Genomic DNA, 16,324 nt, shown 5'->3' with positions numbered 1-16,324 from the left:
TTGGGACCCACATACCTGAGGGACCGCTTATCGCCCTATGCCCCCTGTAGAGCTTTATGTTCTGCGGGAGAAAATCTATTGGTCGTCCCCGGCCCTAGGGAAGCACGCCTGGCCTCGACCAGGGCCAGGGCCTTCTCGGTCCTGGCCCCTGCCTGGTGGAATGAGCTCCCGGGAGAGCTGCGGGCCCTGCGGGACCTTCCATCGTTCCGCAGGGCCTGCAAGACGGAGCTCTTCCGCCAGGTTTACAGTTGAGACCAGGCTTAACATCTACGCCCCCCCGGGACCTGAGGATTGGGATTAGACACGAGTACCATCAGTATCCCCTCTCCACTTGCTAGGGGGGGAATGGGTAGTTGATTAGCCGCTCTTGCCAGGTAGTCATTAACTATTGACATGTTAATTGGTTTTAATGTATTTTATGGGGTTTTATACTGTTGTAACCCGCCACGAGCCGCAAGGGAGTGGCGGGAAATAAATTCAACAACAACAACAACAACAACAACAACAACAACAACAACAACAACAACAACAACAACAACAACAACAACAATAATAATAATAATAATAATAATAATAATAATAATAATAATAATAATAATAATAGAACTCTGCAAACATGAAAATGTGTTTAGTAGTGAAACATCATAGATCCAGAAAGGAAGAAAGTCAGGAAAAGGAGAAGCAACTAAGTGCTAAGTATTTATAATCATATCAACGGTCTGTTGTACCAAGATACTTTTTTATTTTGTGTTTTATCAATGCTCAGGAGCAGATGTATAAATCTGATCATGCATTAGGCAGGGGGTTGGACTAGATCGCCTGTATGGCCTCTTCCAACTCTATGATTTTATGATTCTACCTGAGTGGATTTCAATACCATTGATCATGGAATCATTCTGGATTACCTATTAGAGTTTATTCAAATGGGTAGGCGTGTTGGTCACACAATAAAATCAGAGTCCAGTAGCACTTTTAAGACCAACAAAGATTTATTTAAGGCTATTAGAGTTGACCATGGGAGGCACTGTTCCATGATGGTTTCAGTGGGAGGCAAGTTCCAGAAAATGCTGTTAGGGGACTACTGATTGGTCCCTTGGCCTTTGGAGTCCCAGAGATTCTATCTTGTCCCGTACACTTTTAAGCATCTACATGAAACCACTATGTGAGGTCATCTGGAGATTACTGTCATCAACTTGACAGTGGGTGATGCTGAACTCCCACTTACCAAGGAGGCTGTGGAAACATTCAACTGATTTCTGGAAACAGTTGAAGCTTAATCTGGACAAGATGGAAGTGCTACTATATATCCTGTTCTTGATGGGATTGCACTCCCCCTAAAGGAGCAAATTCATCAGTTAGGGCTGCTGTTGGACCTAGGCCTCCTGTTAGATAAGAAGGTGGCAGTGGTGACTAGAAGTGCCTTTCTCCAGGTTCTGCTGATGATTCAGCTGCAGCTCTTCCTGGGTAAAGGAGATCTTGCTAGTGTGCTGCATGCACTGCTAATTAAAGGTGCTATAAAGCATTATACAATTTGGGGCCATAATACCTTAAAGATCTCCTTTTCCCATATGAAGTTAGATGACCAGGATAATTATCTTCAAGGCCCTTCTTCAATTATCTCTGGCATCTGAGGTAAGATGGGCAGCAACCTAAGAACAGGCATATTTAACTGTGGAACCGAAATGATGGAATCCCTTCCACTAGGAGATTTGTTTGTCTCCACTCTGGCTTCAGCTAGCCGTTGAAGACTTTTTCTATTCAGCATTTTCTCTGTGATCTTCATTGGTGTTTCTTTGTATTTATGTGCTTGTGTTTTGTTGCACTGTTTTATACACACACGTATTAAAATTTAGTTCAGTGTTTTGATCGTTTGCCTCCTTGAGGACCCTGAACGAAGTGAAATGGCAGCAAAAATATTTTAAATAATTAAATAGTGCTAAAACACTTTTCAAAAAAGAATGTAGAGGTGATCATACATACAGTCACATCACGGCTGTTTGAAGCAGAGTAGAATCACACATGTCTGCATCGGTAATGGAAAGCAGAGGAAAAATGCAAATGAAATGAAAGAAAGAAACCTGCAGCAAAACACACATGATCCAGTTGCAGAGCTAATTTTAGACATTTTCAGAGTTATATTGGAATTTAGGAAGGATAGAAAGTATGGGAGGATATTTAGGAATAACAGAGAATGAAAATGAGGAAAATCCACTCCTTGTTCCCTGTTATGAGCTCTCCATGTATGGGATGAATGTATGAATGTTCAGCCTGGATGGGCCATTGTTAGTAACAGGATGCCCGACTGGAAGGTCTTTGGTCTGCTCTTTTTATGCTCTCAGACTTTACTGTTTGAATGGAAATTGTTGCTGCAGAATCAATCATCAATTCTGTATTGTCATTAATGAGAATGTGGCTTGAAAACAGAATGGAACTAGTCTATACAGTATAAACAAAATGACTGAGTTATGCATTAAATATAGATTGTGTCTGTCAATTGCCAGACTGTGATTATGGTGCCATTCTTTTTGTCAAGCTGCGTGTACTGAGGGAAATAATAACAATAAGAAAATTAATGGCCCCTTATTTGTGCCACAGAGATGTTGATATTTGGGCTAATTGCTCTGCAGTTTGAGGATGCTAATGATTACAAACAATTAGTGGTTTATTTTCATCTTTGTTATAACATTGATGCCAATGGAGTGATGGAACTGCTGTGGGAAAGTCTTGGAAGTGCAAACCTTCTAAGTATGCTTTGAGCAATGGATATGTTTAGGGATGCTGTGAATTTCTCCATAAACAATTTAATTGTCAAACTTAGTATGTTAAGAGCTGGCAATTAGAGGTAACCTGATCCCTTGGTCTTGTGTTTAGCAGCTGCAAACACCTGCCAAACTGATTTGGACTGGGTTTCCTGAAAAGTGCTTCTGCAAAGATGCAACCCATTTGTTTAGGGTAGAATTTGATTGAAACATTGATGACTGATTTATGTGATTTATGAGCAATCTAGTTGTCTGCAAAAATGACTACCAGCTGAGTGGGGCAGTTGGGCAGCAAAGATGTAGGGGGGAGGGGTAGTAGAGCTCATTCAGGTTGTGTGAGAATACACCAAAAAGCCAATTGTGCTGCACTGCTTGGTTAGTAAGGAATGCAATGTAACAACCTGCCCCCAAACCCATGAACAGATTGATAAACTATCAGGAGGTTTTAAAAAATATATTTTTTAAGATCTCTGTTCACGACAGGATGCAAGGCCAAAGGCCAGTTGTTTGAGAATCACTAGACTTGTGCCAGGGAACCCTGGTGGAGACTGCCAAGGTACTTGAACATGACATTTGACAGTGAGCTGCTCTGACATCATAACTGGCTGGAGTATTTTTGTTTGTTTCTTTTATTGTCTGACATCTAGGCCAAATCAAGTGAATGCACTAGCTTTCCCAGCCACCCTTGACATATTTTCCCTTTGTTACAGTGCCAAGGTAATTTCAATAACAGTAATGTCAATATCAATATGCTTCCCAAATGCTGGATATGTTTTCCAACTTCAACAAGAAGAAATATTATTAGCTACTATTAAGGATCAAATATGAGCCTCTTGTGGTGCAGAGTGGTAAGGCAGCAGACATACAGTCTGAAGCTCTGCTCATGAGGCTGGGAGTTTGATCCCAGCAGCCGGTTCAAAGTTGACTCAGCCTTCCATCCTTCTGAGGTCGGTAAAATGAGTACCCAGCTTGCTGGGGGGTAAATGGTAATGACTGGGGAAGGCACTGGCAAACCACCCCGTATTGAGTCTGCCATGAAAATGCTAGAGAGTGTCACCCCAAGGGTCAGACATGACCCGGTGCTTGCACAGGGGATACCTCTACCTTTACCTTTAAGGATCAAATGGGTTAGTTATGGCAGAAATGCTGGACTCAGCAATGTTTAGATGTCATTTACTTGGATTTTAGTAAAGCTTTTGACAAGGTTCCCCATGATGTTCTGATGGATAAGTTGAAGGACTGTGATACAGCCAGTGGTAGCCCCCAACTCCTCATTCCCATGTGTACTGGGTCTTGATTGGCTGCGCAAGCATGACCCCACCGTAAAATAGAAGAAGGGCTCAGTCCATTTTCTAGACCCTAGGTGTGAGACACACCGGCGGGCCGAGCCTCCAGAGCCAGCGGGTTGCGCCCCACCCATCATGGCAGCGGTAGCAGAGGCGGGGGGGGGTGAGGACTTGCCTCGAGAGTATTGGGAATTTTGGGATGTTTTCGCAGAGACTGAATGCGACCAACTGCCCCCCCCCCCAAATGGATTGTGCGATTGAACTCAAGCCTGGAGAACCGCTCCCAAAGGCCAAATTGTACTCCATGAGCCCATGGGAGATGCAGGAGCTGCGGGCTTTTCTAGACAAGAATTTGGCCTGTGGATTCATCCGGCTGGCTACCTCCCCTTTGGTGGCGCCCGTTCTTTTTGTGAAAAAGAAGGACGGAACATTGCATCTTTGCACGAACTATCGGGGGCTGAATGCAGTCTCCACCTGTAATGCCTACTCATTGCCTTTGATAAAAGACCTGCTGAGGCACTTGGGGAAGGCAAGCCTTTTCACCAAACTGGACTTGTGTGAAGCCTACTACAGGGTGCGCATTAAGAAGGGACATGAGTATTTGACCGCTTTTAACATGCCCCTAGGACAGTTTGAATATACTGTCATGCTGTTCGGCCTCACCGGCGCTCTGGGCGTGTTCATGAATATGATTAATGAAATTATGCATGATTTATTGTACAGGGGAGCCCTGGTTTATCTTGATGATATTTTGGTGTATTCAGACAACCTAACTGAACACGTGTCGCTAGTATGAGAGGTGCGTCAAAGGCTTCGAAAGCACCAGTTGTTTGCCAGACTTTCCAAGTGTGAATTCCACCAGGATGCTGTGGAGTTCCTGGGGTTCAGGGTATTGGGTAAGGGGGTTGAAATGGACCCTCGCAAAGTCCGTCACTTGTTAGCGTGGGAACCCCCGAAGACACGCAAACAGCTCCAAAGTTTCTTAGGGTTCACCAATTTCTACAGAAACTTCATCCCCAATTTTGCTAAGGTCGCCTTGCCCCTGACCGACCTGTTAAAGACCAAGGAGGGTGGCAAAGCTGCGGCGTGGCCGGGCACACCCCTAAGGTGGACACAGGCATGCCAAGCAGCGTTCAACCGCCTGAAAAGCTCTGTTCACTTCAGAGCCAGTACTTGCACACGCAGACCCCTTGAAGCAATTCACGGTGCAAGTAGATTCCTCGGATGTTGCAATATGGGTGGTGATTCTCCAAGAAGGGGGGGACGGCAAGCTGCACCCAATCGCCTGTCTAAAAAATTCTCGGGCCCAGAAAGAAACTGGGCGATCTGGGAAAAAGAGGCTGCTGCCGTCAAACTGGCACTGGCAACCTGGAGACACTGGCTGGAGGGGCAGCTCTCCCTTTCGTTGTGTGGACGGGCCATAAGAACTTGTAGGCTCTCAAACAGCCCCACTTGCTGTCTGCCAAGCAGATGAGGTGGGCAGAGTTTTTCTCCCGGTTCAACTTTACTCTCAAACATCTGCCGGGGGAAATGAATTTTTTGGCCGATGCACTCTTGCGCCTCCCTCAGTATGACAGTAAAAGAGACCCATTGGTGGACACGGTGTTCACGCCCTCCCAACTCGGACTGATGGTCATGACACGCAGTAAAGCGAAGTGGGGTGGGTCATTCCCAGGGGGTTGGGTCCAAAAGGACGTTCTAACTGATGCTGAATTTCTGACGCTACGCTCCTCTCTTGAGGAGAAGGGGGGCATGCTTCTAAAAGACAACCGCTTGTACGTTCCCTTGTGCACCAGGAAGGAGGTTTTGAAATTGTGCCATGACTCTAAGCCTGCTGGTCATTTTGATTTCGTAAAGACACTCCACCTAGCCCGGCGGCACTATTGGTGGCCCTCTCTGCAGAGAGATGTAGAGACTTACATACAGGGGTGCCCCGTTTGTCTGACTTCCAAGCCTATGGGGGATAAGAAGAAGGGCTTGCTGCAGCTACTACCCACCCCCTCTCGGCCCTGGTCGGATGTCACCATGGACTTTATCATGGATTTGCCCCTTAGACATGGCAAAAGTGTAATTTGGGTGGTGGTGGACGCTTTTTCAAAGCAAGCCCATTTTGTTCCGTGTGTAGGGATGCCCTCGGCTGTGAAGCTGGCTTCCCTGTTTGTCAACCACATATACCATGTACATGGAATCCCTAGTAGACTGCTCACAGATTGGGGCCCACAGTTTGTTGCCAAGTTCTGGCAGGAGCTCTTGAGACTGCTAGGAGTGGAGCAGGTTCTCACCTCTGGTTACCATCCTGAGACGAATGGGCAAACTGAGAGAGTGAACTGGAACAGTACCTCCGCTGTTTTATCAACCATCAACAAAATGACTGGGTGTCCCTACTCCCGTTGGCTGAATTTGCCTATAACAACGGGGTGCATGCTTCGACCGGGGTGTCCCCATTCAAAGCCGTCAATGGGGCAGACCTATTGGCTGTGCCCACCTGGGAAATTTCTTCCCCCAAGTACCCCTGATGTGCAGAAGTGGGCTGGTGAGATCTCCAGGGCCTGGCCAGAGATTGTAAAATGCTTGGAGGAAGCCAAACAGGCCTACAAAGCTCAAGCTGACAAGAAACGAGTGGCAAACCCGGCCTGGGCTGTGGGAGACCTGGCATACTTGTCCATGAAAAACCTGCGGTGCCAACAACCCTCTCGTAAATTAGGGGCCAAGTTTGTGGGCCCTTTCCGGGTGACCAGACTGATAAATGCTGTAACTGTGGAACTTGCCCTACCTAAGACTTATAGAAATGTATACCCCATTTTTCATTCCAGCTTGCTGAAACATGCCCCGCCTCCGGACGCCTGGCACCCTCCCTTGTCTGCACCTGTGCCTGTGTTCATCGACAAGGACACCCACTACGAGGTTCACGAGATTCTGGACTCTCGTTGGCATAAAGGCAAACTGCAGTACCTGATTGAATAGAAAGATTTCCCAATGGGGGATAGGGAGTGGGTTGGGGCCTCCGACATCAAGACCGCCAGACTCCTTCATGCATTCCACCGGGAATTCCCAATGTGCCCTAGGCCCAGGGACAACGGGTGAGGGGAAGTTATTTTTGGGTTGGAGGAATGTCAGGATCAGTGCCTGCTCTCTGCCATGATTTGTCTATGAACAGGGGTCACTCCATCTTGTCTGTATTTCACTGTTCTTTTCCTGGGTTTCCATGTAGCCAAAGCCAGTTCTCTGTTCCCATGTTATCATGCTTTGTAGTGCCCGCTCTGAATTGTTTGTGCTTTGATCTTTGCCTGCTTGCTCTGCATTTTGTAACAGCAACAGTGTATCTTGTCACTGGCACCAGCCAGTCCAAGGATGTGCGAATTGTAGCACCTCTGGCAGGATGCCTGGGATGGCACCTGGGGAAGAGGACACCCCTCCCCTTGGGAACATTCAAGTTTTGGGTGGGAGAACTGGATTGAAAAGGGCTTGCAATTCTATTGTTGGACAGATTTGACTTCTTGAGTTATAGTGACTAGAGTAAACTTCCATTAAAGCTTTCTTATTATAGAAGTTTTGTTGTGAATTCTTTTAGCGCTTGACAGACTGCAATCTTTATTTTCAGATAGTCAGGTGGATAGGGCATTGGTTAGAGAACCGCACTCAAAGAGTTGGTGTCAATGGTGTTTCATCAGACTGGAGAGAGGTGAGTAGCGGGGTACTTCAGGGCTCGGGGCTCGGCCCGGTATTTTTTAACATATTTATTAATGATCTAGATGAGGGGTGGAAGGACTACTCATCAAGTTTGCAGATGACACCAAATTGGGAGGACTGGCAAATACTCCGGAAGATAGAGACAGAGTTCAACGAGATCTGAACACAATAGAAAAATAGGCAAATGAGAACATGATGCAATTTAATAAAGATAAGTGTAAAGTTCTGCATCTGGGTCAGAAAAATGAAAAGCATACCTACTGGATGGGAGATACGCTTCTAGGTAACACTGTGTTTGAACGAGACCTTGGGGTGCTTGTGGATTGTAAACTAAACATGAGCAGGCAGTGTGATGCAGCGGTAAAAAAGGCGAATGCCATTTTGGGCTGTATCAACAGGGGCATCACATCAAAATCACAAGATGCCATAGGCCCATTGTATATGGCACTGGTCAGACCACACCTGGAGTACTGTGTGCAGTTCTGGAGGCCTCACTTCAAGAAGGACGTAGATAAAATTGAAAGGGTACAGAAGAGAGCGACGAAGATGATCTGGGGCCAAGGGACCAAGCCCTATGAAGATAGGTTGAGGGACTTGGGAATGTTCAGCCTGGAGAAAAGGAGGTTGAGAGGGGACATGATAGCCCCTCTTTAAGTATTTGAAAGGTTGTCACTTGGAGGAGGGCAGGATGCTGTTCCCGTTGGCTGCAGAGGAAAGGACACGCAGTAATGGGTTTAAACTACAAGTACAACGATATAGGCTTGATATCAGGAAAAAAATTTTCACAGTTAGAGTAGTTCAGCAGTGGAATAGGCTGCCTAAGGAGGTGGTGAGCTCCCCCTCACTGGCAGTCTTCAAGCAAAGGCTGGATACACACTTTTCTTGGCTGCTTTAGGATGCTTAGGGCTGATCCTGCATTGAGTGGGGGGTTGGACTAGATGGCCTGTGTGGCCCCTTCCAACTCTATGATTCTATGATTCTACGATTCTATGATTGAATGAGGATTGAATCGCCAATTGAGGAAGAGAAAATGTGTTATCAGTCCAGTACTGGTTTACAATGTAGAAATGAGCACGTGAAGCTTTTCATGGCATAAAGGTAAATGATATCACCTTAATTGACTATAGATGAAATATTAGAAGAGCTGGCTTTTTATACCCTGCTTTTCACTACCCAACAGAGTTCCAAAGCAACTTACAAACACTTTTCTCTTTCTCTCCCCACAGCAGACACCCCATGAGGTGGGCTGAGACAGGTATCTCAATGCCATTCACCTCACAGGGTTGTCTGTTGTGAGGAGAGGAAGGTCACTCAGCTGGCTGCATGTACAGAAGTGGGGACTCAAACCTGGTTCTCAATATTAAAGTCTGCCACTCTTAACCACTACACCATGCTGGAACAACTAGAGGAAGAGGTTGTAAAAGTTGGCAACTAGGGGTGAGCACAAACCAAATCACAACATTTGTCACAAATTTTGTCCTCTTTGTGGTTCATGAACAAGTCTATCATTACAAACTTCTACAAACTTTTGAAGCAGTTGTGGTGGTTCATGGATCAAGTAGAACAGAGGGCTTTAAAGGGACTCTGGAGCTCTTTAAATCCCCGCTATTCTGCTCCCCGCAAAAGCCACAAAAAAGCTGAGAGGTGGGGAGCAGGTAGGTTTGGAGTTTACAGTAAATACATTATTTGCTGGCGTATAAGACTACTTTTCCCCCCTGAAAAACATGCCTCCAAGTGGGGGGGGTCATCCTATACGCCTGATGCACTTCAGTTGGGATAGACATAGCTGCCCATAGTGGCCCATAGTACCGTAATGTAATGTAACAAACTCTATATTTTAAGTGGAAATGTTGGGGGGTTGTCTTATACGCCCAGTCGTTTTATAAGCCGGCAAATATGGTAACTTTTTTCTCTTCAACCAGGAGAAGATAATGTCAATGAAGATTTTTTTTTAAAGAAATCTGTCTATCACAAAAGCACATCGGAAAATACAATGCTGTAATATATACAAGTTAAACATTATTTTCTGGGTTTATGGAAAGTACATTCTAGAACCGTTTTCTCCAAAACTATTCAGTGGGATTTTGGAATAGACCAGATAGCCATTCATTGCTAGATAAAGACATTAATCTAGCCCAGGAGATTTACATTTACCAGTGAAGGACTATCCTGAAGGAGCTGCATAGATTTACTACCTTATTATGGGAATAAGGATGTCCCTAATTCCAACTCTATTTATGGTTGTCGGGGAGTAATATATATTGGTACAAAAACATTTAATGACTGCCTTAATTTCTCTTAGTTTAGCCAGTTTTCCTGTGGGCTTTTCTGAGTTGATGAAGTAATATTCCGTTAAGTTTATTGCTGCCTTACTTCTAGTTCTTTGTTTTTCTTTTTCCATTAAGAATGCTGTTAGCTCAGAGAGCAACTTGTTGGATTTCTTTTTTAAAAGCAGCATAGTCTCTTTTGGAACATTTTTTTCACGTTTCAGAATGTACCTTTCAAAACTGCTTGTTCCTCCTTCAATCATGCCTCTTCTCAAAGGAACACAATCCTTCCCGACCTCTAATCACCACTTCTGCATCATTCCATAGCATAGTAACTTTTATTCCTTCATTATCTCTTAAAATGTTCAGTTAATTTCTCTGCTGGGAAAGTTGCCATTTCCTGTTTTGTTTTCAAAACACAGTCAGATGCTGTGCATTACCAGAGTCCTCTTAAAAGGTTCTCCTTTCTTTCTTTTTTTGGTCACATACTGAAAAGGTAGCAAGTGTTGTCTTTCATAATTTATGACTTTCCAAGAAGCAACTGAAGTCTGTCAATGCAAGCAAAACAATTTGAATGATGTCTGTGAATGTGAGCAGAGTCTTCATAAAAGCATAAGCTTGGTGAGATGGTACTGTTCTCTGATTTAATTATTTGCCTACTTGTTTATTTTTAATTTATATGCCGCCCTCCCCAAAAGCTCAGAGCGGTTTACAAAAAACAGAAAGGATACAGATAACTCAGTTTATAACAATACGGTGATAACTGGGGAGAATGTTAAATCAACACATACTGATAGCACAGTAGGTTGGGCAGATCTGTAGGGATTGCCATAGGAGGGAGCTCAGAGGGGGGGGGGCTCTGATGGGAAGTGGTCAACGTCAATCAGGTCGACCTCAATCAAATGCCTGGCAAAGGAGCTCCCTTTTGCATGCCCTGTGGAACTTTAAGTTCTGTCAGGGGCATGATCTCCTCTGGGAACTTGTTCCACCAGGTGGGAGCCAGGATGGAGAAAACTCTGGCCCTGGATGAGGTCAAGTGGGCTTCCTTGGGGCCAGGAATCACCAGGCAGTTGGAGGTGGTGAAGCATAAGGCTCTTTGAGGATGTAGTCAGAGAGGTGATCCCCCAGGTATCCTCGGTCCAGGCCGCATGTGGCCTTAAAGGTGATAACCAAAATCTTGAGCCTTATCCAGAGTTTGACCAGAGGCCAGCTGCTCGAGGATGTGCTGAATGTGGGACTTCCGAGGTGTCATTGTGAGGACTCTGACAGCTGCATTCTGGACCAGTCATAGTTTCCAGATCAAGGATAAGGACAGGCCAGCATAGAGCAAGTTGCAGAAGTCCAGTCTAGAGGTGATAGTCACATGGATCATTGTGGCTAGGTGTTCTGGGGCCAAGTAGGGTGCTAGTAGTTTGACATGACAAAGGTGATAAAATGCCATCTGTGCTACCATCATGATCTGAGCCTTCATTGAGAGGGAGGCATCAAGAATCACACCCAGGTTCCTTGCAGAGTTGCACTCCATCCAGGTTGGGTAGGCGCGCTTCCTCACTTGGACCTTTCCTGCTCAGCCACAGGACCTCCATCTTTAAAGGGCTGAGCTTCAGATGACTCTGCTTAAGCCACCTTGTCATTGCTTCCAGACAGCTGGCTAATGTTTCTGGGGCAGAGCCAGGGCAGCTATCCCTCAGGAGGAAGAGCTAAGTGTTATCGGCATATTGGTGGCAACCCAGCCCAAACCTCTGCACCAATTAAGCAAAAGGGGGCATAAAGATATTGAATAGGATTGGAGAGCAACTCAGCACGGTCCTGGAGAGCAGCCCTGGAGAGCAGCAGAGGGTGGTGGCAGGTGGTGGGCAGCCGGCAGCGGCGGTGAGCAGCGGTGGTGGTGGTGGGCAGCAGCAGAGGAACCATGGTAATAGCCACCTCCACACCACCCCAAGTATTGTGCACCTGCATGCGTGCCTGCCAATCCTACCACTGCCACGGTTGAAGTCATCAAGTTAGAGCGGTTGAGAACTGCTGACTCAGGGAGAAAACCTAACCAACTCTGCTTAGACATCAGTTCCGTTTCTTTCAATGGGGAAATAAAGTGTTCTCTGAATTGGAGCTTTAGATATTAGAATATTAGATATTAGATATTAGAAAGTCAGAGGAAAAGAAAAATGTGAAAAGAATGGACCAAGAGACATGTAACTGACATTGCTTTAGGATGCTTTGGGCTGATCTTGCGTTGAGCAGGGGGTTAGACTAGATGGCCTGTATGGCCCTTTCCAACTCTATGATTCTATGATTTTATGATTCTATGACATGGATGCTTACCAGCCAGGAAAAAAATGTACAGATTTTTCATCAGACAGGATTAGTCGTTCCCAAGTGAAATGTACATCAGTTACTGATGTACAGATTTTGATTTGACACAGTGGCTCCTAGTTGTCTGCTGTTCTGATTTCACTTATGGTGAAAAAATAGTTAAAAAAAACAAAAACAGGTAGGGACACAGAAAGTGGACATATTGCAAATATTATACCTGACACTTCTTCTGTCAATAGGCAGTGCTTACAGTAGGGTAGACAAACAAGTCAAAATGTTTGGTTTGCCCATGGTAGCCTACAGCCATGTAGACCAGGAGGGGGGAGAGGGCAAAGGAAATTGCTTCAGTTATGGTAGATGGTAGATTTAATTAATTAATTAATTAATTTTATTTATATTTATATACCTCCCTCCCCCAAAGGCTCGGGGCGGTTTACAGGGAACAGGAATCAGATACATATAAGGAACACATGTGGACAACATGAGGAACACATGTGACAACAGCAACAGTACAACAACAATAAACCCAACTCTACCATCAACTCTCAACCATTCCGCACAAGGACCAATGTTGCCAATTGCTTTCACGAAGCAGAAACGCGATTTTAAATAGTGGGATCTCGGCGATCTGTATTCCTTCATTTGTAGTGGAATCCCACAGGTTTCCAGTCTTGCAGGAATCGCTAGAAAGGAAGCAATTTGTTTCTGTGCTTGTTCCTGTCCCTGGCCGTCAATCAACCGAACAGCCAATGTTATCATGCTCCCAAAAAGCCCCTTTCCCTTTAAGAACAGGGTTTTAAAAAAAAAAGAAAAACACACGTTGCAACGAATATGCCTTGATTCCTCCTAATGTAGAGACCCATCTAGCTGGCATGTGAGCTGGTGAGTCATTGTTACCACACTCCCCTGAGTGAACCCCCCCCCCATGCACGGGTGCGATTTTCGACCGAAAATAAAGGGAACTTGCAAATGGGGCTGTGTTGTGCTTGGGGACTTAGGGGAGCTTTAAAGCACTTCTGTGGAGGGACTGTAGCCGGAGAAGCCTCGCTGGGTGAAAGAAGCTTCGCTGGTTCGTTGCTTTCCCCTCTCCGAGGAAAGAAAATGGCGATCGCTTCGCCGGAAGTTCAGAGGAGAGAGCCAGGGGAAGGGACTTTGTTGCAACCGCTATATTGAGAACGTACAGGTCTTTTTCGCAAGTGTTGCAGGTTGTTGGCAAGAGTGTAGCGATTTTCTGAGGGTGAATCCACTTTTCCCGATTCCCCGGAAATCGCTCCAATGAAGCGATTTTGGCACTAGTGTTGCAGGAGTGTTGCAAATTGCTCACGACGTCATGCGGAACATAGTTTTAGTGGCGAAAGCAAAATGTAAGACTAGTGCTATATTAAAGTCATGCAGAGTGGCCCTTCTTGTGCCCTGTGATCAGCAACAATAACCAGCGATAGACAGATGTAGAACTGTAATTAATCATGGGGTTTAGCCATATGATTCTTTTTCTGCAATAGTAATATCTGTAAATTTTGCTTTTCTCCTCCCCCTTTGGGTCTCATTAGCCCTATTCTTGATTTTCTAAGCCTCCCTTGTTCTTAGTATCAAAAGCAAGAGGAAATCCTGTCTCTTTTGTACTTTACATCACAGGGCCCTGTTCCTTGCAGCATGGCTTCTTCTGTCAGTCCCACTTCTGATATTAAGGGTGGGCTGGGAGAAACATGGTAAAAACCTTGGATTAACAAATTGCTGTAGGCTGAAATGTAAGGAATTATCAACCAAACACCATGCATTTTTGCTGAACTGAAATTAACTTCCCCAAATAAAAATGCACTTGTTTGGAATTCAGATTTTTACTTTTTTGTACATTTTTAACGAATGTGACATGAAGCTGAGACTTCATGTTTAAATTTCAATGTGAAGTTTATTTGCCCTTTATTTTAAAAAATGAAAATAATTATTCTTATTGCATGAAACAGTACAGGTTATTATAATAATATTGTCAAAACTGTTAATGTTCTCAGGTTCTTCATGGTAAACTGAACCCACATTTCGCAGAGATACAGGAATGCTTCCAGAATGAATTCTGTTGTGGCATTTTAAAGAAACCTGAAACTGACCTATCGTTTCAAGGCACTGGTGCTGCCACAGTTCCATTATTAGGTCATGGCTCCTCAGGTCACAACTACAACTTTTATGCTTTCCTTGGTGTTATCCAAATTGAGTGGACACGTGTCCTAAAACATGTATCTTTGAGCTTGTGGGGAATATTAGCCCAAATGCTGCGAGAGGGGGGTAACTTAGCGTTTATGGATCAAAATGCCTATATATACCAGGGTTGATTACACCCGTAGGAACTCAAACACAGATGTAAATGGTAAAATATTAATATAAGCTTTTATTGAAAGGAAAATAACAAAAAGACACACAAATAGCTAACACACCTACAAGCAGTCGTATAGAGAAGGGGGAGAAAGAGTGGAAGGCTTGATAGTTACCTGTCCGAGGAATGGAGGGTCAGAGGAAGAAGCACGAACCAGCGTGGGAGGTCCCGGGTTGGAAGACATTCGGAGTGGCTGTGTGAAGCCACAGTTTTTATAGGATTTTGGGAAGGGGGCTATGTGACAAGGCTCAGGTAAGCATGTGCTGGAAGTTTCCAGGGTCCCCGGAGATTAGGCCAATGCCTGGCCAAGTGGGGGTGATGGCCGTAAATGGATTTGGATAAAGGTATTAATGGCTCTGAGGAAGAGAGCCATCAGGTCTAGCTGGCAGGATGTGGGGAGGAGATATCCCCTGGGAGAGGGGCCAAGTGTGAAAAATGTTGGAAGACAAAGGATTTTCCTAGGAGCCCTTAGGCAAACAGGAGGAAGCCAGTCCACTCACTTAGAAATACAATTTGGGGGGGGGGGTCGAGAGTAGGGCATGGAGGCACCTGGATTTCCAAACCTGTAGCTGAGAACAAGCCTGGGCTTGTCCTGGTTCCCAAGATGGAATCTGCTCTGACATTGCCCTGCGAGATTGACTTGGTCTGTCCTGTGTCTAGCTTGCTCCCAACTATAGACTGTTGCGCTGCGCTATTGGTTAAGGAGTACAGTGTGCCAAGGCATAAGGCAGGGATCCTGCCATGCGTAACATTGGTGGGATTTATCCATTCCAAAAAGCAACATCACTGGGAGATTACAGAGAGAGTTCTCCCTTAAAGATAGCTTTTTCTTATGAAATCTGGCAAAAGGTAAAAGGAAAAAAAAGAAAGAAGGTTAATCAGATATACAACTATCAATATATTGGAAAGTTACTGCTTCAGAGCAAACATGATATTAGGTAGATAAAACAGGCTACATGTATGTGTATCTGAATTAGTGTACATATACACACAAAAGTGAGCCTCTTGTGGTGCAGAGTGGTAAGGCAGCAGACATGCAGTCTGAAAGCTCTGTCCAATAAGGCTGGGAGTTCAATCCCAGCAGCCGGCTCAAGGTTGACTCAGCCTTCCATCCTTCTGAGGTCGGTAAAATGACTACCCCGCTTGCTGGGGGGGGGGGAGTAAACGGTAATGACTGGGGAAGGAAAGGTTGGATACACACTTCAAGCAAAGGTTGGATACACACAAAGGTTGGATGCTTTAGGATGCTTTGCACTGATCTTGCGTTGAGCAGGGGGTTGGACTAGATGGCCTGTATGGCCCCTTCCAACTCTATGATTCTATGAAATGGCAAACCACCCCATATTGAGTCTGCCATGAAAACGCTAGAGGGTGTCACCCCAAGGGTCAGCCATGACCCAGGGCTTGCACAGGGTATATCTTTACCTTTATACACACAAATATCCTTTATGCCATTTTCCTAATTTCAGGCACACACATCTTGAGCTGTTATTTGCCCTGTGAGGAAAAACATAAAGCTAACAGTATGATACCTGCATGCTTTAGAAATATTAAAGTAGTAAGCAGATTTGAACTGGGGGCCCTTGTATGACTGCTATTAATTCTTAAAAAGTCATAGGAAAATCCATATTTTTTGTTGAA

The sequence above is a fragment of the Paroedura picta genome, chromosome 1 (genome assembly GCF_049243985.1).
Source record: "Paroedura picta isolate Pp20150507F chromosome 1, Ppicta_v3.0, whole genome shotgun sequence".
Lineage (NCBI taxonomy): Eukaryota > Metazoa > Chordata > Lepidosauria > Squamata > Gekkonidae > Paroedura > Paroedura picta.
The sequence above is the reverse complement of the archived record's forward strand: the minus strand, read 5'-3'. Positions refer to the sequence as shown.